The 23,642-nt window shown below is 46.1% G+C and overlaps 8 non-coding genes across 8 annotated transcripts; all 8 read left to right on the plus strand.

The window, feature by feature from the left end:
• The first annotated feature begins 381 nt into the window (after window positions 1-381).
• On the plus strand, window positions 382-464 carry trnal-uaa (transfer RNA leucine (anticodon UAA)). Its single transcript has one exon. It is a non-coding gene; the product is annotated as a tRNA-Leu (tRNA).
• Window positions 465-3,127: 2,663 nt separating this feature from the next.
• trnal-uaa (transfer RNA leucine (anticodon UAA)) lies at window positions 3,128-3,210 on the plus strand. Its single transcript has one exon. It is a non-coding gene; the product is annotated as a tRNA-Leu (tRNA).
• Window positions 3,211-5,873: 2,663 nt separating this feature from the next.
• Window positions 5,874-5,956, plus strand: trnal-uaa (transfer RNA leucine (anticodon UAA)). The gene has a single exon. It is a non-coding gene; the product is annotated as a tRNA-Leu (tRNA).
• A 2,662-nt stretch (window positions 5,957-8,618) lies between these two features.
• On the plus strand, window positions 8,619-8,701 carry trnal-uaa (transfer RNA leucine (anticodon UAA)). Its single transcript has one exon. It is a non-coding gene; the product is annotated as a tRNA-Leu (tRNA).
• Window positions 8,702-11,364: 2,663 nt separating this feature from the next.
• On the plus strand, window positions 11,365-11,447 carry trnal-uaa (transfer RNA leucine (anticodon UAA)). Its single transcript has one exon. It is a non-coding gene; the product is annotated as a tRNA-Leu (tRNA).
• A 2,663-nt stretch (window positions 11,448-14,110) lies between these two features.
• On the plus strand, window positions 14,111-14,193 carry trnal-uaa (transfer RNA leucine (anticodon UAA)). The gene has a single exon. It is a non-coding gene; the product is annotated as a tRNA-Leu (tRNA).
• Window positions 14,194-19,602: 5,409 nt separating this feature from the next.
• trnal-uaa (transfer RNA leucine (anticodon UAA)) lies at window positions 19,603-19,685 on the plus strand. The gene has a single exon. It is a non-coding gene; the product is annotated as a tRNA-Leu (tRNA).
• A 2,663-nt stretch (window positions 19,686-22,348) lies between these two features.
• On the plus strand, window positions 22,349-22,431 carry trnal-uaa (transfer RNA leucine (anticodon UAA)). The gene has a single exon. It is a non-coding gene; the product is annotated as a tRNA-Leu (tRNA).
• Window positions 22,432-23,642: the final 1,211 nt, after the last annotated feature.

Consider the following 23,642-nt stretch of genomic DNA (forward strand, 5'->3'; position numbering starts at 1 on the left):
CATGTTCCGTGTAAACGTGAAAGTTGTCCTGTTTCGAGCAATGGGTGAAATCATTTATCAATGCAAGAATCGAAATTGCAGTCATGTCAAGCAGCTCATGGTAATTTGACCAAATCATAACCGATCGTGTGTTCTCACGCACTCACAGATGCATTTGGAGCTGAAAAGAGTCTGAGAAGATCGACTCAGCTTACCATTGATTTTTGTCTGGATTGATGGGTATCATTATCTGCTGCGAAATTGTCATTGTAGCCGGGCACATCCCAGCAGCTGTGCGAGTCGGAGAGGGATCATGGAACCCTTTTAACGTGACTTTGCATCTGTTGTTTTGCAGGAGCACAATTGGAAGTGCAAGAAAATGGGCGGCGCTAGTGGCTGGCTGGTAGTGTGGCCGAGCGGTCTACGGCGCTGGATTTAAGCTCCAGTCTCTGACAGAGGCGTGGGTTCGAATCCCACGGTTGTCATTTCTGCTGACCTTCTCCAATCGCGCAGCTGGTTGAAATGCTGTTTCGACTCCTGCTGCGTTTCTGTTTAAAACAGAAGCGAAATGGGTTTGCTTCCCGGGCAATTAATTGTGGTGTGTGAAAGTGCCGAATTTGGCGAAGCGTCTGTGCTGTCATGATCGTGTTCGCCTCCCGCAGCTCTTCTGTTGCTTTACGTTCCAGGCGAGTTGAATTTTAATGGAACCGAATGGAGACTGTTATTTCATCGCTGTTGTGAAACAAAGTACTACCGTGACTCGACTCGTCGTTATTTGGTTTTCTGGCCAATGAAAAAATCGTTCCAATGAATTTCGATGTCATATGTTATTGAATTTCTCCCATTTCATTCATCTCCGTCCTGGAGACATCGGAAGGGAAAGGTAATCTAGCCGAGACTGTGATTGGTGAAATTCACTTTTTATGGCCCATTCTTATTATGTTCTTTCTTTCTCTCTTTTCAGCATTGTCCGGGAAGTGGTGGTGCACTCAGGCTCCTGTATGTTTGAAAGAGTAGTTTGGAATTGCCCTGTTGTTAGTTGTGAGATTACCTTATGGCTCATGCCCCGGACTGTCTCACATTTTGCATTCATGCTCGCTGTGTCTGGAAATACATTTGGTTTGCCAGTTTTGTTTGTGTTCCGTGGTAAATGCTTTCCGTTTTGCGATTCTCTCAATAAATTACGACTGAACAGGGTTTCTGAGGTAACTTCCAGCTGCAAAAATCCTCAACTGAGAATCTGGGAAAATTTCCCAGAGTATGGTCAGTCGGAGCAAAAGTAAGGAAGTCGTTCGTTTCTGCAGCGATTCACAATGCTACCGTTCCCGTGAGCAGTCGAACAGGCTATATGATTGTGCCGCAGACTGCGACGGCAAGCTCCGCTAAAGAGTGATGCTTTAATGCCGATGTAAGCAACACAACGTTATTAGGGCACACCGCGTGGAAACAGATACTTCGGTGTATCTCGTCCATGCTCAGCACATAGCCAAAATTAAACAAGTCCCATTAAACAACGAGCGATTGGAAACAGAAAGGTGAAAAGTAGAATGGCTTCAACTTTCAGTGCTTGAACAAATCTGCTCTCGTAGTGAAATGTAATGCAACTCCATTTAATTACTGTGCAAAGCATTGTCAAGTTTTTCTCCAACCTGGTTCTGATCATATGCCATTCTGTTTGAGAGTGTAGTTCCCGCCTTCTGATCCTTCCATGAAAAGCAGCACCGCATTTGCATTCCTTGCGCAGGTTTGCCCGGTTCAAAGACAGGGAAGAAGCTGATGCTCTGGTATCACAGCGCACCACGGATTCCTGAACTAGTCTGTCTGTCAAATGTACCCCCAAAGTCGTCTCTGAAAGACCTCATTTGGAAGCTGTCTGTCGTTATTCAACGTACGAGAGTTGGCACCAGAGGTCCTGAATCATGTTTTGGAGCAGTTCGCACGGAAGTGGCTCATTCAATCAGCAACAGCAATGAAAGGAATTACACTCTCAGAGGAACCTCTGGACCTATGCTTTCACAGCGTCGCTAGTATTAAGGTGCGCCCCGAGATCTAAGCCACGTTGGAAGTGAGACGGAGGAATCGACAGAGAGGCTACAGAATGACATCGCATCCATTTGGATTTCTTTAAATCACTGACGAGCAGGAAAATGTAAACGGGGGGGGCGAGTGGGGAAGTGAGGCAGTAGCAGCTCTGGTGAAATTCCTTCTTTGTGATTGGCTCAGCAACCAGAGACGTGAAGGTGACTCAGGCGTGAGAGCTCTTCACATCGAGAACAAAAAGCACTCAAGGGCAGTTAGCACCTCTTCCGGAGAGTGGGGTGGGGTGAGGTAATTCCCTTTTGACTTCTCTGACTATGTTCAGAAACTGCCTTTTAGATTGAGGTGAACAGAGACTGCATTTCTTAAAAGCACCATGGAATTTATCAAACTTTATTGTGTCGCTTCCTTTCGATTCCCACACAGGTTTCCAACTCAGTTGGTATCCATGTGGCTCATATCCAGGTGTGCACATCTCTGCAGCGAATTGCACGGTTAAGGCAAAAAGGCAAGGAAAGTGGCATCTCGAATTGGCTCCGAGGTCAGAGCATCCTCGCAATGTGATCTGTCGTTCTCGGATTGTAATGCTACCTCCGGTTTTAGGGTGGAGAACATTCTTTGGGACTCTTATTCTGCAAGACAGACACAGTGACTGAAACTATGCTGCACGTTATGATTTGGAACACGGGCTGCTCAGCTTTGTGCATTTTCCCTGTAGTCCGGTGTGTTTCATGTTCCGTGTAAACGTGAAAGTTGTCCTGTTTCGAGCAATGGGTGAAATCATTTATCAATGCAAGAATCGAAATTGCAGTCATGTCAAGCAGCTCATGGTAATTTGACCAAATCATAACCGATCGTGTGTTCTCACGCACTCACAGATGCATTTGGAGCTGAAAAGAGTCTGAGAAGATCGACTCAGCTTACCATTGATTTTTGTCTGGATTGATGGGTATCATTATCTGCTGCGAAATTGTCATTGTAGCCGGGCACATCCCAGCAGCTGTGCGAGTCGGAGAGGGATCATGGAACCCTTTTAACGTGACTTTGCATCTGTTGTTTTGCAGGAGCACAATTGGAAGTGCAAGAAAATGGGCAGCGCTAGTGGCTGGCTGGTAGTGTGGCCGAGCGGTCTAAGGCGCTGGATTTAAGCTCCAGTCTCTGACAGAGGCGTGGGTTCGAATCCCACCGCTGCCATTTCTGCTGACCTTCTCCAATCGCGCAGCTGGTTGAAATGCTGTTTCGACTCCTGCTACGTTTCTGTTTAAAACAGAAGCGAAATGGGTTTGCTTCCCGGGCAATTAATTGTGGTGTGTGAAAGTGCCGAATTTGGCGAAGCGTCTGTGCTGTCATGATCGTGTTCGCCTCCCGCAGCCCTTCTGTTGCTTTACGTTCCAGGCGAGTTGAATTTTAATGGAACCGAATGGAGACTGTTATTTCATCGCTGTTGTGAAACAAAGTACTACGGTGACTCGACTCGTCGTTATTTGGTTTTCTGGCCAATGAAAAAATCGTTCCAATGAATTTCGATGTCATATGTTATTGAATTTCTCCCATTTTATTCATCTCCGTCCTGGAGACATCGGAAGGGAAAGGTAATCTAGCCGAGACTGTGATTGGTGAAATTCACTTTTTATGGCCCATTCTTATTATGTTGTTTCTTTCTCTCTTTTCAGCATTGTCCGGGAAGTGGTGGTGCACTCAGGCTCCTGTATGTTTGAAAGAGTAGTTTGGAATTGCCCTGTTGTTAGTTGTGAGATTACCTTATGGCTCATGCCCCGGACTGTCTCACATTTAGCATTCATGCTCGCTGTGTCTGGAAATACATTTGGTTTGCCAGTTTTGTTTGTGTTCCGTGTTAAATGCTTTCCGTTTTGCGATTCTCTCAATAAATTACGACTGAACAGGGTTTCTGAGGTAACTTCCAGCTGCAAAAATCCTCAACTGAGAATCTGGGAAAATTTCCCAGAGTATGGTCAGTCGGAGCAAAAGTAAGGAAGTCGTTCGTTTCTGCAGCGATTCACAATGCTACCGTTCCCGTGAGCAGTCGAACAGGCTATATGATTGTGCCGCAGACTGCGACGGCAAGCTCCGCTAAAGAGTGATCCTTTAATGCCGGTGTAAGCAACACAACGTTATTAGGGCACACCGCGTGGAAACAGATACTTCGGTGTATCTCGTCCATGCTCAGCACATAGCCAAAATTAAACAAGTCCCATTAAACAACGAGCGATTGGAAACAGAAAGGTGAAAAGTAGAATGGCTTCAACTTTCAGTGCTTGAACAAATCTGCTCTCGTAGTGAAATGTAATGCAACTCCATTTAATTACTGTGCAAAGCATTGTCAAGTTTTTCTCCAACCTGGTTCTGATCATATGCCATTCTGTTTGAGAGTGTAGTTCCCGCCTTCTGATCCTTCCATGAAAAGCAGCACCGCATTTGCATTCCTTGCGCAGGTTTGCCCGGTTCAAAGACAGGGAAGAAGCTGATGCTCTGGTATCACAGCGCACCACGGATTCCTGAACTAGTCTGTCTGTCAAATGTACCCCCAAAGTCGTCTCTGAAAGACCTCATTTGGAAGCTGTCTGTCGTTATTCAACGTACGAGAGTTGGCACCAGAGGTCCTGAATCATGTTTTGGAGCAGTTCGCACGGAAGTGGCTCATTCAATCAGCAACAGCAATGAAAGAAATTACACTCTCAGAGGAACCTCTGGACCTATGCTTTCACAGCGTCGCTAGTATTAAGGTGCGCCCCGAGATCTAAGCCACGTTGGAAGTGAGACGGAGGAATCGACAGAGAGGCTACAGAATGACATCGCATCCATTTGGATTTCTTTAAATCACTGACGAGCAGGAAAATGTAAACGGGGAGGGCGAGTGGGGAAGTGAGGCAGTAGCAGCTCTGGTGAAATTCCTTCTTTGTGATTCGCTCAGCAACCAGAGACGTGAAGGTGACTCAGGCGTGAGAGCTCTTCACATCGAGAACAAAAAGCACTCAAGGGCAGTTAGCACCTCTTCCGGAGAGTGGGGTGGGGTGAGGTAATTCCCTTTTGACTTCTCTGACTATGTTCAAAAACTGCCTTTTAGATTGAGGTGAACAGAGACTGCATTTCTTAAAAGCACCATGGAATTTATCAAACTTTATTGTGTCGCTTCCTTTCGATTCCCACACAGGTTTCCAACTCAGTTGGTATCCATGTGGCTCATATCCAGGTGTGAACATCTCTGCAGCGAATTGCACGGTTAAGGCAAAAAGGCAAGGAAAGTGGCATCTCGAATTGGCTCCGAGGTCAGAGCATCCTCGCAATGTGATCTGTCGTTCTCGGATTGTAATGCTACCTCCGGTTTTAGGGTGGAGAACATTCTTTGGGACTCTTATTCTGCAAGACAGACACAGTGACTGAAACTATGCTGCACGTTATGATTTGGAACACGGGCTGCTCAGCTTTGTGCATTTTCCCTGTAGTCCGGTGTGTTTCATGTTCCGTGTAAACGTGAAAGTTGTCCTGTTTCGAGCAATGGGTGAAATCATTTATCAATGCAAGAATCGAAATTGCAGTCATGTCAAGCAGCTCATGGTAATTTGACCAAATCATAACCGATCGTGTGTTCTCACGCACTCACAGATGCATTTGGAGCTGAAAAGAGTCTGAGAAGATCGACTCAGCTTACCATTGATTTTTGTCTGGATTGATGGGTATCATTATCTGCTGCGAAATTGTCATTGTAGCCGGGCACATCCCAGCAGCTGTGCGAGTCGGAGAGGGATCATGGAACCCTTTTAACGTGACTTTGCATCTGTTGTTTTGCAGGAGCACAATTGGAAGTGCAAGAAAATGGGCAGCGCTAGTGGCTGGCTGGTAGTGTGGCCGAGCGGTCTACGGCGCTGGATTTAAGCTCCAGTCTCTGACAGAGGCGTGGGTTCGAATCCCACGGTTGTCATTTCTGCTGACCTTCTCCAATCGCGCAGCTGGTTGAAATGCTGTTTCGACTCCTGCTGCGTTTCTGTTTAAAACAGAAGCGAAATGGGTTTGCTTCCCGGGCAATTAATTGTGGTGTGTGAAAGTGCCGAATTTGGCGAAGCGTCTGTGCTGTCATGATCGTGTTCGCCTCCCGCAGCTCTTCTGTTGCTTTACGTTCCAGGCGAGTTGAATTTTAATGGAACCGAATGGAGACTGTTATTTCATCGCTGTTGTGAAACAAAGTACTACCGTGACTCGACTCGTCGTTATTTGGTTTTCTGGCCAATGAAAAAATCGTTCCAATGAATTTCGATGTCATATGTTATTGAATTTCTCCCATTTCATTCATCTCCGTCCTGGAGACATCGGAAGGGAAAGGTAATCTAGCCGAGACTGTGATTGGTGAAATTCACTTTTTATGGCCCATTCTTATTATGTTCTTTCTTTCTCTCTTTTCAGCATTGTCCGGGAAGTGGTGGTGCACTCAGGCTCCTGTATGTTTGAAAGAGTAGTTTGGAATTGCCCTGTTGTTAGTTGTGAGATTACCTTATGGCTCATGCCCCGGACTGTCTCACATTTTGCATTCATGCTCGCTGTGTCTGGAAATACATTTGGTTTGCCAGTTTTGTTTGTGTTCCGTGGTAAATGCTTTCCGTTTTGCGATTCTCTCAATAAATTACGACTGAACAGGGTTTCTGAGGTAACTTCCAGCTGCAAAAATCCTCAACTGAGAATCTGGGAAAATTTCCCAGAGTATGGTCAGTCGGAGCAAAAGTAAGGAAGTCGTTCGTTTCTGCAGCGATTCACAATGCTACCGTTCCCGTGAGCAGTCGAACAGGCTATATGATTGTGCCGCAGACTGCGACGGCAAGCTCCGCTAAAGAGTGATGCTTTAATGCCGATGTAAGCAACACAACGTTATTAGGGCACACCGCGTGGAAACAGATACTTCGGTGTATCTCGTCCATGCTCAGCACATAGCCAAAATTAAACAAGTCCCATTAAACAACGAGCGATTGGAAACAGAAAGGTGAAAAGTAGAATGGCTTCAACTTTCAGTGCTTGAACAAATCTGCTCTCGTAGTGAAATGTAATGCAACTCCATTTAATTACTGTGCAAAGCATTGTCAAGTTTTTCTCCAACCTGGTTCTGATCATATGCCATTCTGTTTGAGAGTGTAGTTCCCGCCTTCTGATCCTTCCATGAAAAGCAGCACCGCATTTGCATTCCTTGCGCAGGTTTGCCCGGTTCAAAGACAGGGAAGAAGCTGATGCTCTGGTATCACAGCGCACCACGGATTCCTGAACTAGTCTGTCTGTCAAATGTACCCCCAAAGTCGTCTCTGAAAGACCTCATTTGGAAGCTGTCTGTCGTTATTCAACGTACGAGAGTTGGCACCAGAGGTCCTGAATCATGTTTTGGAGCAGTTCGCACGGAAGTGGCTCATTCAATCAGCAACAGCAATGAAAGAAATTACACTCTCAGAGGAACCTCTGGACCTATGCTTTCACAGCGTCGCTAGTATTAAGGTGCGCCCCGAGATCTAAGCCACGTTGGAAGTGAGACGGAGGAATCGACAGAGAGGCTACAGAATGACATCGCATCCATTTGGATTTCTTTAAATCACTGACGAGCAGGAAAATGTAAACGGGGAGGGCGAGTGGGGAAGTGAGGCAGTAGCAGCTCTGGTGAAATTCCTTCTTTGTGATTCGCTCAGCAACCAGAGACGTGAAGGTGACTCAGGCGTGAGAGCTCTTCACATCGAGAACAAAAAGCACTCAAGGCAGTTAGCACCTCTTCCGGAGAGTGGGGTGGGGTGAGGTAATTCCCTTTTGACTTCTCTGACTATGTTCAGAAACTGCCTTTTAGATTGAGGTGAACAGAGACTGCATTTCTTAAAAGCACCATGGAATTTATCAAACTTTATTGTGTCGCTTCCTTTCGATTCCCACACAGGTTTCCAACTCAGTTGGTATCCATGTGGCTCATATCCAGGTGTGAACATCTCTGCAGCGAATTGCACGGTTAAGGCAAAAAGGCAAGGAAAGTGGCATCTCGAATTGGCTCCGAGGTCAGAGCATCCTCGCAATGTGATCTGTCGTTCTCGGATTGTAATGCTACCTCCGGTTTTAGGGTGGAGAACATTCTTTGGGACTCTTATTCTGCAAGACAGACACAGTGACTGAAACTATGCTGCACGTTATGATTTGGAACACGGGCTGCTCAGCTTTGTGCATTTTCCCTGTAGTCCGGTGTGTTTCATGTTCCGTGTAAACGTGAAAGTTGTCCTGTTTCGAGCAATGGGTGAAATCATTTATCAATGCAAGAATCGAAATTGCAGTCATGTCAAGTAGCTCATGGTAATTTGACCAAATCATAACCGATCGTGTGTTCTCACGCACTCACAGATGCATTTGGAGCTGAAAAGAGTCTGAGAAGATCGACTCAGCTTACCATTGATTTTTGTCTGGATTGATGGGTATCATTATCTGCTGCGAAATTGTCATTGTAGCCGGGCACATCCCAGCAGCTGTGCGAGTCGGAGAGGGATCATGGAACCCTTTTAACGTGACTTTGCATCTGTTGTTTTGCAGGAGCACAATTGGAAGTGCAAGAAAATGGGCAGCGCTAGTGGCTTGCTGGTAGTGTGGCCGAGCGGTCTAAGACGCTGGATTTAAGCTCCAGTCTCTGACAGAGGCGTGGGTTCGAATCCCACCGCTGCCATTTCTGCTGACCTTCTCCAATCGCGCAGCTGGTTGAAATGCTGTTTCGACCCCTGCTGCGTTTCTGTTTAAAACAGAAGCGAAATGGGTTTGCTTCCCGGGCAATTAATTGTGGTGTGTGAAAGTGCCGAATTTGGCGAAGCGTCTGTGCTGTCATGATCGTGTTCGCCTCCCGCAGCTCTGCTGTTGCTTTACGTTCCAGGCGAGTTGAATTTTAATGGAATCGAATGGAGACTGTTATTTCATCGCTGTTGTGAAACAAAGTACTACGGTGACTCGACTCGTCGTTATTTGGTTTTCTGGCCAATGAAAAAATCGTTCCAATGAATTTCGATGTCATATGTTATTGAATTTCTCCCATTTTATTCATCTCCGTCCTGGAGACATCGGAAGGGAAAGGTAATCTAGCCGAGACTGTGATTGGTGAAATTCACTTTTTATGGCCCATTCTTATTATGTTCTTTCTTTCTCTCTTTTCAGCATTGTCCGGGAAGTGGTGGTGCACTCAGGCTCCTGTATGTTTGAAAGAGTAGTTTGGAATTGCCCTGTTGTTAGTTGTGAGATTACCTTATGGCTCATGCCCCGGACTGTCTCACATTTAGCATTCATGCTCGCTGTGTCTGGAAATACATTTGGTTTGCCAGTTTTGTTTGTGTTCCGTGTTAAATGCTTTCCGTTTTGCGATTCTCTCAATATATTACGACTGAACAGGGTTTCTGAGCTAACTTCCAGCTGCAAAAATCCTCAACTGAGAATCTGGGAAAATTTCCCAGAGTATGGTCAGTCGGAGCAAAAGTAAGGAAGTCGTTCGTTTCTGCAGCGATTCACAATGCTACCGTTCCCGTGAGCAGTCGAACAGGCTATATGATTGTGCCGCAGACTGCGACGGCAAGCTCCGCTAAAGAGTGATCCTTTAATGCCGGTGTAAGCAACACAACGTTATTAGGGCACACCGCGTGGAAACAGATACTTCGGTGTATCTCGTCCATGCTCAGCACATCGCCAAAATTAAACAAGTCCCATTAAACAACGAGCGATTGGAAACAGAAAGGTGAAAAGTAGAATGGCTTCAACTTTCAGTGCTTGAACAAATCTGCTCTCGTAGTGAAATGTAATGCAACTCCATTTAATTACTGTGCAAAGCATTGTCAAGTTTTTCTCCAACCTGGTTCTGATCATATGCCATTCTGTTTGAGAGTGTAGTTCCCGCCTTCTGATCCTTCCATGAAAAGCAGCACCGCATTTGCATTCCTTGCGCAGGTTTGCCCGGTTCAAAGACAGGGAAGAAGCTGATGCTCTGGTATCACAGCGCACCACGGATTCCTGAACTAGTCTGTCTGTCAAATGTACCCCCAAAGTCGTCTCTGAAAGACCTCATTTGGAAGCTGTCTGTCGTTATTCAACGTACGAGAGTTGGCACCAGAGGTCCTGAATCATGTTTTGGAGCAGTTCGCACGGAAGTGGCTCATTCAATCAGCAACAGCAATGAAAGAAATTACACTCTCAGAGGAACCTCTGGACCTATGCTTTCACAGCGTCGCTAGTATTAAGGTGCGCCCCGAGATCTAAGCCACGTTGGAAGTGAGACGGAGGAATCGACAGAGAGGCTACAGAATGACATCGCATCCATTTGGATTTCTTTAAATCACTGACGAGCAGGAAAATGTAAACGGGGAGGGCGAGTGGGGAAGTGAGGCAGTAGCAGCTCTGGTGAAATTCCTTCTTTGTGATTCGCTCAGCAACCAGAGACGTGAAGGTGACTCAGGCGTGAGAGCTCTTCACATCGAGAACAAAAAGCACTCAAGGGCAGTTAGCACCTCTTCCGGAGAGTGGGGTGGGGTGAGGTAATTCCCTTTTGACTTCTCTGACTATGTTCAGAAACTGCCTTTTAGATTGAGGTGAACAGAGACTGCATTTCTTAAAAGCACCATGGAATTTATCAAACTTTATTGTGTCGCTTCCTTTCGATTCCCACACAGGTTTCCAACTCAGTTGGTATCCATGTGGCTCATATCCAGGTGTGAACATCTCTGCAGCGAATTGCACGGTTAAGGCAAAAAGGCAAGGAAAGTGGCATCTCGAATTGGCTCCGAGGTCAGAGCATCCTCGCAATGTGATCTGTCGTTCTCGGATTGTAATGCTACCTTCGGTTTTAGGGTGGAGGACATTCTTTGGGACTCTTATTCTGCAAGACAGACACAGTGACTGAAACTATGCTGCACGTTATGATTTGGAACACGGGCTGCTCAGCTTTGTGCATTTTCCCTGTAGTCCGGTGTGTTTCATGTTCCGTGTAAACGTGAAAGTTGTCCTGTTTCGAGCAATGGGTGAAATCATTTATCAATGCAAGAATCGAAATTGCAGTCATGTCAAGTAGCTCATGGTAATTTGACCAAATCATAACCGATCGTGTGTTCTCACGCACTCACAGATGCATTTGGAGCTGAAAAGAGTCTGAGAAGATCGACTCAGCTTACCATTGATTTTTGTCTGGATTGATGGGTATCATTATCTGCTGCGAAATTGTCATTGTAGCCGGGCACATCCCAGCAGCTGTGCGAGTCGGAGAGGGATCATGGAACCCTTTTAACGTGACTTTGCATCTGTTGTTTTGCAGGAGCACAATTGGAAGTGCAAGAAAATGGGCAGCGCTAGAGGCTGGCTGGTAGTGTGGCCGAGCGGTCTAAGGCGCTGGATTTAAGCTCCAGTCTCTGACAGAGGCGTGGGTTCGAATCCCACCGCTGCCATTTCTGCTGACCTTCTCCAATCGCGCAGCTGGTTGAAATGCTGTTTCGACCCCTGCTGCGTTTCTGTTTAAAACAGAAGCGAAATGGGTTTGCTTCCCGGGCAATTAATTGTGGTGTGTGAAAGTGCCGAATTTGGCGAAGCGTCTGTGCTGTCATGATCGTGTTCGCCTCCCGCAGCTCTTCTGTTGCTTTACGTTCCAGGCGAGTTGAATTTTAATGGAATCGAATGGAGACTGTTATTTCATCGCTGTTGTGAAACAAAGTACTACGGTGACTCGACTCGTCGTTATTTGGTTTTCTGGCCAATGAAAAAATCGTTCCAATGAATTTCGATGTCATATGTTATTGAATTTCTCCCATTTCCTTCATCTCCGTCCTGGAGACATCGGAAGGGAAAGGTAATCTAGCCGAGACTGTGATTGGTGAAATTCACTTTTTATGGCCCATTCTTATTATGTTCTTTCTTTCTCTCTTTTCAGCATTGTCCGGGAAGTGGTGGTGCACTCAGGCTCCTGTATGTTTGAAAGAGTAGTTTGGAATTGCCCTGTTGTTAGTTGTGAGATTACTTTATGGCTCATGCCCCGGACTGTCTCACATTTTGCATTCATGCTCGCTGTGTCTGGAAATACATTTGGTTTGCCAGTTTTGTTTGTGTTCCGTGTTAAATGCTTTCCGTTTTGCGATTCTCTCAATAAATTACGACTGAACAGGGTTTCTGAGGTAACTTCCGGCTGCAAAAATCCTCAACTGAGAATCTGGGAAAATTTCCCAGAGTATGGTCAGTCGGAGCAAAAGTAAGGAAGTCGTTCGTTTCTGCAGCGATTCACAATGCTACCGTTCCCGTGAGCAGTCGAACAGGCTATATGATTGTGCCGCAGACTGCGACGGCAAGCTCCGCTAAAGAGTGATCCTTTAATGCCGGTGTAAGCAACACAACGTTATTAGGGCACACCGCGTGGAAACAGATACTTCGGTGTATCTCGTCCATGCTCAGCACATAGCCAAAATTAAACAAGTCCCATTAAACAACGAGCGATTGGAAACAGAAAGGTGAAAAGTCGAATGGCTTCAACTTTCAGTGCTTGAACAAATCTGCTCTCGTAGTGAAATGTAATGCAACTCCATTTAATTACTGTGCAAAGCATTGTCAAGTTTTTCTCCAACCTGGTTCTGATCATATGCCATTCTGTTTGAGAGTGTAGTTCCCACCTTCTGATCCTTCCATGAAAAGCAGCACCGCATTTGCATTCCTTGCGCAGGTTTGCCCGGTTCAAAGACAGGGAAGAAGCTGATGCTCTGGTATCACAGCGCACCACGGATTCCTGAACTAGTCTGTCTGTCAAATGTACCCCCAAAGTCGTCTCTGAAAGACCTCATTTGGAAGCTGTCTGTCGTTATTCAACGTACGAGAGTTGGCACCAGAGGTCCTGAATCATGTTTTGGAGCAGTTCGCACGGAAGTGGCTCATTCAATCAGCAACAGCAATGAAAGAAATTACACTCTCAAAAGAACCTCTGGACCTATGCTTTCACAGCGTCGCTAGTATTAAGGTGCGCCCCGAGATCTAAGCCACGTTGGAAGTGAGACGGAGGAATCGACAGAGAGGCTACAGAATGACATCGCATCCATTTGGATTTCTTTAAATCACTGACGAGCAGGAAAATGTAAACGGGGAGGGCGAGTGGGGAAGTGAGGCAGTAGCAGCTCTGGTGAAATTCCTTCTTTGTGATTGGCTCAGCAACCAGAGACGTGAAGGTGACTCAGGCGTGAGAGCTCTTCACATCGAGAACAAAAAGCACTCAAGGGCAGTTAGCACCTCTTCCGGAGAGTGGGGTGGGGTGAGGTAATTCCCTTTTGACTTCTCTGACTATGTTCAGAAACTGCCTTTTAGATTGAGGTGAACAGAGACTGCATTTCTTAAAAGCACCATGGAATTTATCAAACTTTATTGTGTCGCTTCCTTTCGATTCCCACACAGGTTTCCAACTCAGTTGGTATCCATGTGGCTCATATCCAGGTGTGAACATCTCTGCAGCGAATTGCACGGTTAAGGCAAAAAGGCAAGGAAAGTGGCATCTCGAATTGGCTCCGAGGTCAGAGCATCCTCGCAATGTGATCTGTCGTTCTCGGATTGTAATGCTACCTCCGGTTTTAGGGTGGAGAACATTCTTTGGGACTCTTATTCTGCAAGACAGACACAGTGACTGAAACTATGCTGCACGTTATGATTTGGAACACGGGCTGCTCAGCTTTGTGCATTTTCCCTGTAGTCCGGTGTGTTTCATGTTCCGTGTAAACGTGAAAGTTGTCCTGTTTCGAGCAATGGGTGAAATCATTTATCAATGCAAGAATCGAAATTGCAGTCATGTCAAGCAGCTCATGGTAACTTGACCAAATCATAACCGATCGTGTGTTCTCACGCACTCACAGATGCATTTGGAGCTGAAAAGAGTCTGAGAAGATCGACTCAGCTTACCATTGATTTTTGTCTGGATTGATGGGTATCATTATCTGCTGCGAAATTGTCATTGTAGCCGGGCACATCCCAGCAGCTGTGCGAGTCGGAGAGGGATCATGGAACCCTTTTAACGTGACTTTGCATCTGTTGTTTTGCAGGAGCACAATTGGAAGTGCAAGAAAATGGGCAGCGCTAGTGGCTGGCTGGTAGTGTGGCCGAGCGGTCTAAGGCGCTGGATTTAAGCTCCAGTCTCTGACAGAGGCGTGGGTTCGAATCCCACCGCTGCCATTTCTGCTGACCTTCTCCAATCGCGCAGCTGGTTGAAATGCTGTTTCGACTCCTGCTGCGTTTCTGTTTAAAACAGAAGCGAAATGGGTTTGCTTCCCGGGCAATTAATTGTGGTGTGTGAAAGTGCCGAATTTGGCGAAGCGTCTGTGCTGTCATGATCGTGTTCGCCTCCCGCAGCTCTTCTGTTGCTTTACGTTCCAGGCGAGTTGAATTTTAATGGAACCGAATGGAGACTGTTATTTCATCGCTGTTGTGAAACAAAGTACTACGGTGACTCGACTCGTCGTTATTTGGTTTTCTGGCCAATGAAAAAATCGTTCCAATGAATTTCGATGTCATATGTTATTGAATTTCTCCCATTTCATTCATCTCCGTCCTGGAGACATCGGAAGGGAAAGGTAATCTAGCCGAGACTGTGATTGGTGAAATTCACTTTTTATGGCCCATTCTTATTATGTTCTTTCTTTCTCTCTTTTCAGCATTGTCCGGGAAGTGGTGGTGCACTCAGGCTCCTGTATGTTTGAAAGAGTAGTTTGGAATTGCCCTGTTGTTAGTTGTGAGATTACCTTATGGCTCATGCCCCGGACTGTCTCACATTTTGCATTCATGCTCGCTGTGTCTGGAAATACATTTGGTTTGCCAGTTTTGTTTGTGTTCCGTGTTAAATGCTTTCCGTTTTGCGATTCTCTCAATAAATTACGACTGAACAGGGTTTCTGAGGTAACTTCCAGCTGCAAAAATCCTCAACTGAGAATCTGGGAAAATTTCCCAGAGTATGGTCAGTCGGAGCAAAAGTAAGGAAGTCGTTCGTTTCTGCAGCGATTCACAATGCTACCGTTCCCGTGAGCAGTCGAACAGGCTATATGATTGTGCCGCAGACTGCGACGGCAAGCTCCGCTAAAGAGTGATCCTTTAATGCCGGTGTAAGCAACACAACGTTATTAGGGCACACCGCGTGGAAACAGATACTTCGGTGTATCTCGTCCATGCTCAGCACATAGCCAAAATTAAACAAGTCCCATTAAACAACGAGCGATTGGAAACAGAAAGGTGAAAAGTAGAATGGCTTCAACTTTCAGTGCTTGAACAAATCTGCTCTCGTAGTGAAATGTAATGCAACTCCATTTAATTACTGTGCAAAGCATTGTCAAGTTTTTCTCCAACCTGGTTCTGATCATATGCCATTCTGTTTGAGAGTGTAGTTCCCGCCTTCTGATCCTTCCATGAAAAGCAGCACCGCATTTGCATTCCTTGCGCAGGTTTGCCCGGTTCAAAGACAGGGAAGAAGCTGATGCTCTGGTATCACAGCGCACCACGGATTCCTGAACTAGTCTGTCTGTCAAATGTACCCCCAAAGTCGTCTCTGAAAGACCTCATTTGGAAGCTGTCTGTCGTTATTCAACGTACGAGAGTTGGCACCACAGGTCCTGAATCATGTTTTGGAGCTGTTCGCACGGAAGTGGCTCATTCAATCAGCAACAGCAATGAAAGAAATTACACTCTCAGAGGAACCTCTGGACCTATGCTTTCACAGCGTCGCTAGTATTAAGGTGCGCCCCGAGATCTAAGCCACGTTGGAAGTGAGACGGAGGAATCGACAGAGAGGCTACAGAATGACATCGCATCCATTTGGATTTCTTTAAATCACTGACGAGCAGGAAAATGTAAACGGGGAGGGCGAGTGGGGAAGTGAGGCAGTAGCAGCTCTGGTGAAATTCCTTCTTTGTGATTCGCTCAGCAACCAGAGACGTGAAGGTGACTCAGGCGTGAGAGCTCTTCACATCGAGAACAAAAAGCACTCAAGGGCAGTTAGCACCTCTTCCGGAGAGTGGGGTGGGGTGAGGTAATTCCCTTTTGACTTCTCTGACTATGTTCAGAAACTGCCTTTTAGATTGAGGTGAACAGAGACTGCATTTCTTAAAAGCACCATGGAATTTATCAAACTTTATTGTGTCGCTTCCTTTCGATTCCCACACAGGTTTCCAACTCAGTTGGTATCCATGTGGCTCATATCCAGGTGTGAACATCTCTGCAGCGAATTGCACGGTTAAGGCAAAAAGGCAAGGAAAGTGGCATCTCGAATTGGCTCCGAGGTCAGAGCATCCTCGCAATGTGATCTGTCGTTCTCGGATTGTAATGCTACCTCCGGTTTTAGGGTGGAGAACATTCTTTGGGACTCTTATTCTGCAAGACAGACACAGTGACTGAAACTATGCTGCACGTTATGATTTGGAACACGGGCTGCTCAGCTTTGTGCATTTTCCCTGTAGTCCGGTGTGTTTCATGTTCCGTGTAAACGTGAAAGTTGTCCTGTTTCGAGCAATGGGTGAAATCATTTATCAATGCAAGAATCGAAATTGCAGTCATGTCAAGTAGCTCATGGTAATTTGACCAAATCATAACCGATCGTGTGTTCTCACGCACTCACAGATGCATTTGGAGCTGAAAAGAGTCTGAGAAGATCGACTCAGCTTACCATTGATTTTTGTCTGGATTGATGGGTATCATTATCTGCTGCGAAATTGTCATTGTAGCCGGGCACATCCCAGCAGCTGTGCGAGTCGGAGAGGGATCATGGAACCCTTTTAACGTGACTTTGCATCTGTTGTTTTGCAGGAGCACAATTGGAAGTGCAAGAAAATGGGCAGCGCTGGCGGCTGGCTAGTAGTGTGGCCGAGCGGTCTAAGGCGCTGGATTTAAGCTCCAGTCTCTGACAGAGACGAGGGTTCGAATCCCACCGCTGCCATTTCTGCTGACCTTCTCCAATCGCGCAGCTGGTTGAAATGCTATTTCGACCCCTGCTGCGTTTCTGTTTAAAACAGAAGCGAAATGGGTTTGCTTCCCGGGCAATTAATTGTGGTGTGTGAAAGTGCCGAATTTGGCGAAGCGTCTGTGCTGTCATGATCGTGTTCGCCTCCCGCAGCTCTTCTGTTGCTTTACGTTCCAGGCGAGTTGAATTTTAATGGAACCGAATGGAGACTGTTATTTCATCGCTGTTGTGAAACAAAGTACTACGGTGACTCGACTCGTCGTTATTTGGTTTTCTGGCCAATGAAAAAATCGTTCCAATGAATTTCGATGTCATATGTTATTGAATTTCTCCCATTTCCTTCATCTCCGTCCTGGAGACATCGGAAGGGAAAGGTAATCTAGCCGAGACTGTGATTGGTGAAATTCACTTTTTATGGCCCATTCTTATTATGTTCTTTCTTTCTCTCTTTTCAGCATTGTCCGGGAAGTGGTGGTGCACTCAGGCTCCTGTATGTTTGAAAGAGTAGTTTGGAATTGCCCTGTTGTTAGTTGTGAGATTACCTTATGGCTCATGCCCCGGACTGTCTCACATTTAGCATTCATGCTCGCTGTGTCTGGAAATACATTTGGTTTGCCAGTTTTGTTTGTGTTCCGTGTTAAATGCTTTCCGTTTTGCGATTCTCTCAATAAATTACGACTGAACAGGGTTTCTGAGGTAACTTCCAGCTGCAAAAATCCTGAACTGAGAATCTGGGAAAATTTCCCAGAGTATGGTCAGTCGGAGCAAAAGTAAGGAAGTCGTTCGTTTCTGCAGCGATTCACAATGCTACCGTTCCCGTGAGCAGTCGAACAGGCTATATGATTGTGCCGCAGACTGCGACGGCAAGCTCCGCTAAAGAGTGATCCTTTAATGCCGGTGTAAGCAACACAACGTTATTAGGGCACACCGCGTGGAAACAGATACTTCGGTGTATCTCGTCCATGCTCAGCACATAGCCAAAATTAAACAAGTCCCATTAAACAACGAGCGATTGGAAACAGAAAGGTGAAAAGTAGAATGGCTTCAACTTTCAGTGCTTGAACAAATCTGCTCTCGTAGTGAAATGTAATGCAACTCCATTTAATTACTGTGCAAAGCATTGTCAAGTTTTTCTCCAACCTGGTTCTGATCATATGCCATTCTGTTTGAGAGTGTAGTTCCCGCCTTCTGATCCTTCCATGAAAAGCAGCACCGCATTTGCATTCCTTGCGCAGGTTTGCCCGGTTCAAAGACAGGGAAGAAGCTGATGCTCTGGTATCACAGCGCACCACGGATTCCTGAACTAGTCTGTCTGTCAAATGTACCCCCAAAGTCGTCTCTGAAAGACCTCATTTGGAAGCTGTCTGTCGTTATTCAACGTACGAGAGTTGGCACCACAGGTCCTGAATCATGTTTTGGAGCAGTTCGCACGGAAGTGGCTCATTCAATCAGCAACAGCAATGAAAGAAATTACACTCTCAGAGGAACCTCTGGACCTATGCTTTCACAGCGTCGCTAGTATTAAGGTGCGCCCCGAGATCTAAGCCACGTTGGAAGTGAGACGGAGGAATCGACAGAGAGGCTACAGAATGACATCGCATCCATTTGGATTTCTTTAAATCACTGACGAGCAGGAAAATGTAAACGGGGAGGGCGAGTGGGGAAGTGAGGCAGTAGCAGCTCTGGTGAAATTCCTTCTTTGTGATTCGCTCAGCAACCAGAGACGTGAAGGTGACTCAGGCGTGAGAGCTCTTCACATCGAGAACAAAAAGCACTCAAGGGCAGTTAGCACCTCTTCCGGAGAGTGGGGTGGGGTGAGGTAATTCCCTTTTGACTTCTCTGACTATGTTCAGAAACTGCCTTTTAGATTGAGGTGAACAGAGACTGCATTTCTTAAAAGCACCATGGAATTTATCAAACTTTATTGTGTCGCTTCCTTTCGATTCCCACACAGGTTTCCAACTCAGTTGGTATCCATGTGGCTCATATCCAGGTGTGAACATCTCTGCAGCGAATTGCACGGTTAAGGCAAAAAGGCAAGGAAAGTGGCATCTCGAATTGGCTCCGAGGTCAGAGCATCCTCGCAATGTGATCTGTCGTTCTCGGATTGTAATGCTACCTCCGGTTTTAGGGTGGAGAACATTCTTTGGGACTCTTATTCTGCAAGACAGACACAGTGACTGAAACTATGCTGCACGTTATGATTTGGAACACGGGCTGCTCAGCTTTGTGCATTTTCCCTGTAGTCCGGTGTGTTTCATGTTCCGTGTAAACGTGAAAGTTGTCCTGTTTCGAGCAATGGGTGAAATCATTTATCAATGCAAGAATCGAAATTGCAGTCATGTCAAGTAGCTCATGGTAATTTGACCAAATCATAACCGATCGTGTGTTCTCACGCACTCACAGATGCATTTGGAGCTGAAAAGAGTCTGAGAAGATCGACTCAGCTTACCATTGATTTTTGTCTGGATTGATGGGTATCATTATCTGCTGCGAAATTGTCATTGTAGCCGGGCACATCCCAGCAGCTGTGCGAGTCGGAGAGGGATCATGGAACCCTTTTAACGTGACTTTGCATCTGTTGTTTTGCAGGAGCACAATTGGAAGTGCAAGAAAATGGGCAGCGCTGGCGGCTGGCTGGTAGTGTGGCCGAGCGGTCTAAGGCGCTGGATTTAAGCTCCAGTCTCTGACAGAGGCGTGGGTTCGAATCCCCCCGCTGCCATTTCTGCTGACCTTCTCCAATCGCGCAGCTGGTTGAAATGCTGTTTCGACCCCTGCTGCGTTTCTGTTTAAAACAGAAGCGAAATGGGTTTGCTTCCCGGGCAATTAATTGTGGTGTGTGAAAGTGCCGAATTTGGCGAAGCGTCTGTGCTGTCATGATCGTGTTCGCCTCCCGCAGCTCTTCTGTTGCTTTACGTTCCAGGCGAGTTGAATTTTAATGGAACCGAATGGAGACTGTTATTTCATCGCTGTTGTGAAACAAAGTACTACGGTGACTCGACTCGTCGTTATTTGGTTTTCTGGCCAATGAAAAAATCGTTCCAATGAATTTCGATGTCATATGTTATTGAATTTCTCCCATTTCATTCATCTCCGTCCTGGAGACATCGGAAGGGAAAGGTAATCTAGCCGAGACTGTGATTGGTGAAATTCACTTTTTATGGCCCATTCTTATTATGTTCTTTCTTTCTCTCTTTTCAGCATTGTCCGGGAAGTGGTGGTGCACTCAGGCTCCTGTATGTTTGAAAGAGTAGTTTGGAATTGCCCTGTTGTTAGTTGTGAGATTACCTTATGGCTCATGCCCCGGACTGTCTCACATTTAGCATTCATGCTCGCTGTGTCTGGAAATACATTTGGTTTGCCAGTTTTGTTTGTGTTCCGTGTTAAATGCTTTCCGTTTTGCGATTCTCTCAATAAATTACGACTGAACAGGGTTTCTGAGGTAACTTCCAGCTGCAAAAATCCTCAACTGAGAATCTGGGAAAATTTCCCAGAGTATGGTCAGTCGGAGCAAAAGTAAGGAAGTCGTTCGTTTCTGCAGCGATTCACAATGCTACCGTTCCCGTGAGCAGTCGAACAGGCTATATGATTGTGCCGCAGACTGCGACGGCAAGCTCCGCTAAAGAGTGATCCTTTAATGCCGGTGTAAGCAACACAACGTTATTAGGGCACACCGCGTGGAAACAGATACTTCGGTGTATCTCGTCCATGCTCAGCACATAGCCAAAATTAAACAAGTCCCATTAAACAACGAGCGATTGGAAACAGAAAGGTGAAAAGTAGAATGGCTTCAACTTTCAGTGCTTGAACAAATCTGCTCTCGTAGTGAAATGTAATGCAACTCCATTTAATTACTGTGCAAAGCATTGTCAAGTTTTTCTCCAACCTGGTTCTGATCATATGCCATTCTGTTTGAGAGTGTAGTTCCCGCCTTCTGATCCTTCCATGAAAAGCAGCACCGCATTTGCATTCCTTGCGCAGGTTTGCCCGGTTCAAAGACAGGGAAGAAGCTGATGCTCTGGTATCACAGCGCACCACGGATTCCTGAACTAGTCTGTCTGTCAAATGTACCCCCAAAGTCGTCTCTGAAAGACCTCATTTGGAAGCTGTCTGTCGTTATTCAACGTACGAGAGTTGGCACCAGAGGTCCTGAATCATGTTTTGGAGCAGTTCGCACGGAAGTGGCTCATTCAATCAGCAACAGCAATGAAAGAAATTACACTCTCAGAGGAACCTCTGGACCTATGCTTTCACAGCGTCGCTAGTATTAAGGTGCGCCCCGAGATCTAAGCCACGTTGGAAGTGAGACGGAGGAATCGACAGAGAGGCTACAGAATGACATCGCATCCATTTGGATTTCTTTAAATCACTGACGAGCAGGAAAATGTAAACGGGGAGGGCGAGTGGGGAAGTGAGGCAGTAGCAGCTCTGGTGAAATTCCTTCTTTGTGATTCGCTCAGCAACCAGAGACGTGAAGGTGACTCAGGCGTGAGAGCTCTTCACATCGAGAACAAAAAGCACTCAAGGGCAGTTAGCACCTCTTCCGGAGAGTGGGGTGGGGTGAGGTAATTCCCTTTTGACTTCTCTGACTATGTTCAGAAACTGCCTTTTAGATTGAGGTGAACAGAGACTGCATTTCTTAAAAGCACCATGGAATTTATCAAACTTTATTGTGTCGCTTCCTTTCGATTCCCACACAGGTTTCCAACTCAGTTGGTATCCATGTGGCTCATATCCAGGTGTGAACATCTCTGCAGCGAATTGCACGGTTAAGGCAAAAAGGCAAGGAAAGTGGCATCTCGAATTGGCTCCGAGGTCAGAGCATCCTCGCAATGTGATCTGTCGTTCTCGGATTGTAATGCTACCTCCGGTTTTAGGGTGGAGAACATTCTTTGGGACTCTTATTCTGCAAGACAGACACAGTGACTGAAACTATGCTGCACGTTATGATTTGGAACACGGGCTGCTCAGCTTTGTGCATTTTCCCTGTAGTCCGGTGTGTTTCATGTTCCGTGTAAACGTGAAAGTTGTCCTGTTTCGAGCAATGGGTGAAATCATTTATCAATGCAAGAATCGAAATTGCAGTCATGTCAAGCAGCTCATGGTAATTTGACCAAATCATAACCGATCGTGTGTTCTCACGCACTCACAGATGCATTTGGAGCTGAAAAGAGTCTGAGAAGATCGACTCAGCTTACCATTGATTTTTGTCTGGATTGATGGGTATCATTATCTGCTGCGAAATTGTCATTGTAGCCGGGCACATCCCAGCAGCTGTGCGAGTCGGAGAGGGATCATGGAACCCTTTTAACGTGACTTTGCATCTGTTGTTTTGCAGGAGCACAATTGGAAGTGCAAGAAAATGGGCAGCGCTCGTGGCTGGCTGGTAGTGTGGCCGTGCGGTCTAAGGCGCTGGATTTAAGCTCCAGTCTCTGACAGAGGCGTGGGTTCGAACCCCACCGCTGCCATTTCTGCTGACCTTCTCCAATCGCGCAGCTGGTTGAAATGCTGTTTCGACCCCTGCTGCGTTTCTGTTTAAAACAGAAGCGAAATGGGTTTGCTTCCCGGGCAATTAATTGTGGTGTGTGAAAGTGCCGAATTTGGCGAAGCGTCTGTGCTGTCATGATCGTGTTCGCCTCCCGCAGCTCTTCTGTTGCTTTACGTTCCAGGCGAGTTGAATTTTAATGGAACCGAATGGAGACTGTTATTTCATCGCTGTTGTGAAACAAAGTACTACCGTGACTCGACTCGTCGTTATTTGGTTTTCTGGCCAATGAAAAAATCGTTCCAATGCATTTCGATGTCATATGTTATTGAATTTCTCCCATTTCCTTCATCTCCGTCCTGGAGACATCGGAAGGGAAAGGTAATCGAGCCGAGACTGTGATTGGTGAAATTCACTTTTTATGGCCCATTCTTATTATGTTCTTTCTTTCTCTCTTTTCAGCATTGTCCGGGAAGTGGTGGTGCACTCAGGCTCCTGTATGTTTGAAAGAGTAGTTTGGAATTGCCCTGTTGTTAGTTGTGAGATTACTTTATGGCTCATGCCCCGGACTGTCTCACATTTAGCATTCATGCTCGCTGTGTCTGGAAATACATTTGGTTTGCCAGTTTTGTTTGTGTTCCGTGTTAAATGCTTTCCGTTTTGCGATTCTCTCAATAAATTACGACTGAACAGGGTTTCTGAGGTAACTTCCAGCTGCAAAAATCCTGAACTGAGAATCTGGGAAAATTTCCCAGAGTATGGTCAGTCGGAGCAAAAGTAAGGAAGTCGTTCGTTTCTGCAGCGATTCACAATGCTACCGTTCCCGTGAGCAGTCGAACAGGCTATATGATTGTGCCGCAGACTGCGACGGCAAGCTCCGCTAAAGAGTGATCCTTTAATGCCGGTGTAAGCAACACAACGTTATTAGGGCACACCGCGTGGAAACAGATACTTCGGTGTATCTCGTCCATGCTCAGCACATAGCCAAAATTAAACAAGTCCCATTAAACAACGAGCGATTGGAAACAGAAAGGTGAAAAGTAGAATGGCTTCAACTTTCAGTGCTTGAACAAATCTGCTCTCGTAGTGAAATGTAATGCAACTCCATTTAATTACTGTGCAAAGCATTGTCAAGTTTTTCTCCAACCTGGTTCTGATCATATGCCATTCTGTTTGAGAGTGTAGTTCCCGCCT

This window comes from Chiloscyllium punctatum, chromosome 41 (assembly GCF_047496795.1).
Source record: "Chiloscyllium punctatum isolate Juve2018m chromosome 41, sChiPun1.3, whole genome shotgun sequence".
In the NCBI taxonomy this organism is placed as follows: domain Eukaryota; kingdom Metazoa; phylum Chordata; class Chondrichthyes; order Orectolobiformes; family Hemiscylliidae; genus Chiloscyllium; species Chiloscyllium punctatum.